This window comes from Vicugna pacos, chromosome 28, assembly GCF_048564905.1.
Source record: "Vicugna pacos chromosome 28, VicPac4, whole genome shotgun sequence".
Classification (NCBI taxonomy): domain Eukaryota; kingdom Metazoa; phylum Chordata; class Mammalia; order Artiodactyla; family Camelidae; genus Vicugna; species Vicugna pacos.
In genome coordinates this window covers 6335864-6339605 of record NC_133014.1, presented here as the reverse complement: position 1 = coordinate 6339605, position 3742 = coordinate 6335864, and the positions used below count along the sequence as shown (strand labels likewise).

At 48.7% G+C, this 3742-nt stretch overlaps 1 non-coding gene across 1 annotated transcript; it reads left to right on the top strand.

Moving 5' to 3' along the window:
* The first annotated feature begins 1822 nt into the window (after positions 1-1822).
* Positions 1823-1895, top strand: TRNAA-AGC (transfer RNA alanine (anticodon AGC)). Its single transcript has one exon. It is a non-coding gene; the product is annotated as a tRNA-Ala (tRNA).
* Positions 1896-3742: the final 1847 nt, after the last annotated feature.

Here is a 3742-nt window from a genome sequence, read left to right as displayed (position 1 = left end):
TGGTTTTTCTCCGAGGCGTGGCATTGTAGAAAACCCTGCCTCAGCACCCTGAATTTTGAGGCCTGAAAACAGTTATTATTTTCGCCCTTGTTACTTTCCTTCCCTATTTAAAATGTAATCATTGTCAGAAGAAAGCTGCAGCTCCGCACACCCCTGCCACAGCCTCACACAATAGACGCTAAAAATAGGGCCCTGCCTCGCAGCTCCGCGGAATTCTCCCAATGAAATATATACGCACACACACTACTGGAGGTCTGTCCTGTGTCCCTCTCCTGACATCCGTCTTGCCTTTTATTCCCCCCAAATAGCCACTGCTTCTTTTCCGAACGATCTCCTTTTCCTGACGTGCGCTGGTCACTGGGCAGCACGGGCCTGGCCTGGGCCCCTCGGCCACGCTTCCTGGGTTTTCTCTCGTGATTCCAGTTAGCTGGGGACAGAGCCGGTCCATCTGGAACCTTCTTGGCAAATGTCAGCCTTGCCGGCAGCTGCGCCAACACCATCCCATCCGTCCACCCTCACACCAGCCAGCGAGGTGAAGGCACTTGGAGACCAACTTGAACGTGGGCCTGGCTGGCGGCTGCGGGGGTCGGAGAGCTGGCCAGGTGCCGAGAGGGGGATATTAGGGAGGAGGCCACACGGGGACCCCGGGGGACTCCAGGAGAGGCGGATTACTAACTGGGAACCTCCAGATGAGCTCCAAGTCTGGAGAGCTGGAGTTTTGCTCAGGCAGACACATTGCGGTCTTGGAGTTCTGGGAAATTCTAACACCCGAAATAGCACCACTTCTTTTAAATTCCTCCTGGCATCTGCCCACAGCCCCCACACCCAGGAAATGGGGGGGGGGCTGCTTGGACCCCCTGCAGTGAGCTAGCCCCACTTCACTCCCTCGGGGAGAGCGTATACGCGGGACACGATGGCAGTGCCGCCGGAAGCGGGGCTTTCACAGCCCCGGTTCGTTCTCTTCGCCTTTCCCGTCTGTGCTGGGGCCCTGCCGTGGCTGCCACGTGTGCCTTCGGTCACAGGCCCACGGGGGGCTCTCCGGCCTCCACCGATGCGAGGCCCTGACCCCACCAGCATCCAGCTCCCCCACCTGGCCTCTAGAAGCCGACTTGTCCCATCCCACTCCAGGGCCAGGGGCCCCAGCACTTCTGGGGCCTTCCCTGGGTCTGCAGCACTGCCCCGGTGCCTCCCTCTGTGAAATGGGCTGAGCAGGCCGGGCCGACTCCACTGTGGTGTCTTAGCCTCCCGAGGAGCCCAGGTCAGTCTTGTTAGCCCAGGTTAGTGCCCATCATCCTCATCACCTTCCCTGGGCACCCCTGGGTGTGCTGTCTCCTGGGCAACAGGGCTCGGTTCCAGAAAAGAGGTGGGAGATGAATCTTCTAAAGCTGACCTGGTGCTCAAAGCAGATAATTGACTCAGTAGGTGAAGTTTTGACTTCATCTCTTCACCTGTTGCTCAGCTGGGACTCCACAGTGACTTCCCCGAGACATGCACAGTCACTCAGTCCCAGATTCTGTCGGTCCCCTGCTACTGTGTGAGAAACCACTCAGGTCTGTGGGCGGAAAATAACCATTTTATTGTTTCTCATGATCCAGTGGGTTGACTGGGCCTCTGCTGCAAGTTTCTTTTGCTCGTCCTGCACAGGGTCTCCGGTGGGCCTGCAGTCAGATGGCAGAGCTCCAGCGTGGCTCTGCTCTGGTGCTTTGCTGGGGCTGACCGGAAGGCTGGGCCTGCTCATTGAATGGTCACAGAGTCTTTCCATTTGGCTGGCTTAAGCGTTTTACGGCATGGCGGCCGGTTCCGAGAGGAAGCCTCCCCCGGGGGAGGGTATAGCTCAGTGGTAGAGCGTGTGCTTAGCATGCACAAGGTCCTGGGTTCAAGCCCCAGTACCTCCATTAACAAATAAATACATAAACCTAATTACCCACCCCCCGAATAATAAAAATAAAAAAGCCAAAAGAAAAAAAAGAGCAAGACTTCCAAGAGAATAAGCCCTACTTTGCAAACCTCTGCTTTCATCCCTCTTGCTGCTGGCCCTTCACTCAAAGCAAGTCACATGGCCAAGCCCAGAGACACCATGGACAGTTCTGGGGGGCAAGCATCCTTTGGAGCCACAAATGTAACCGTCCATCTCTCCATCTCTCCAGTCATTCCGCTGATGCCACCCACTCAGGGTTGACAGCGTCCGACACGTTAAACACCATCAGCAAATCTTGGGGCACCTTCACCTCCACCTGCTGCCCTCCACACCCCACCACACCCCAGGCAGCACGTCACTGCTTCTGTAAATAACGTCAGTGAATCTGAAAATAATTATGCCAAGTGAAACGAGCCAGACAAAAAGAATATATACTTTATGAGTCTGTTTACTTAAGATTCTAAAATGCACAAGCAAATCTATGCTGATAGAAATTAGATCTGTGACTGGGGACAGGGGTAGGGGGGTGGAGACGGGGTGATTATACAAGAACATCAGAAACTTCGGGGGTGATGGATACACTCACTACCTTGACTGCGGCGATGGTTTCACAGCTGGCTACTTACGTCACGCCTCGTCATGTTGCACATTTTAAATACATGCTGTTTATTGTGCATCGATTATATTGTCACAAATCTATCTTAACACATTAAGGTTGAAGACTGGGTTTAAAAATAATCAGAGTTTTAAAATCTGAGTTAGATGTTTAGAGCCCTTTGTTTTTTTCTTTCTACTTTTACTGATGTAGATATTTAAGGATCTGCATTTTCCTTTGACCTCTGTTTCAGCTGTAACTCACAGGTTCTGTTGTGTAGTCTTTTCGACTGTTGTTTTCTAAAATTTCTGTGATTTTGGTATGCGTTTCTTTTTTGATCTAATAGATGTTTAGGAGAGAGTTAAAAAGTTTCCCACTACACATGTGTTTATCTTTTTAAAGCATGAATATAGAAGAATATTTTCTGTTGCTCTGTTTTGTGATCAATGTCTGGGTTGACAATAGGATCAGAGGATCTTGCCCAGTAATATTTCTACTTTGGGGAATTTGTTGAGATTTTCACTATGATCTATTCTGTAATCAGTTTTTTTGGGTGTTTCATTGACCCTTGAAAAGAAGGTAAATTCTCCATTTGTAGGAGCTAGATTTTGACACATATCAATGAGATCAATTTTCTTAATTTTTACTGATTTTTGCTATTTGATATTAATTCTGACGTGAATTAACAGGGTTGAAAAGTTTCCTACTACCAGTGTGTTTTTTTCCCATCTCTTCTGTAATTTCTGCCTCATGAGAATTGCTGCTATGTGATTTTACACTTAGGTATTCATGAACGTTTCTGTCTTTATTGTGTGATGTACCATTTAGCATCATAATATCCCCGTCTCTGCACCACACAATGGTGTTTATCCTGAGCCTCCCCTTCTTTGAAGGCAAACTGACACTTGCTTTCCTTTGGTTTGTGCTTGCTTGGTACATCTTGTCCGTCCTCTTCACTTTCCACCTTCATGGTTCACTGTTTCAGATATGTTGCTTTTAAACAGTGAAAAATTGGGTGATGCTTTATGATACAGTGTGAACATCAATTGATCCCATTTATGAGTTAATCCCATTTATATTTGTTGATGTGATAGACGAGTTTGATTTTATATCTGTCATATTATTTTGTTCTTTGAATATATTTTTATTTTAAAATCTTTCTGTATAAGGTCTGTTTGTTTCCTGGAGGGGTGGGGGTCAGGGGTGAGGAAAAAGAGAGAAGGAGGGCG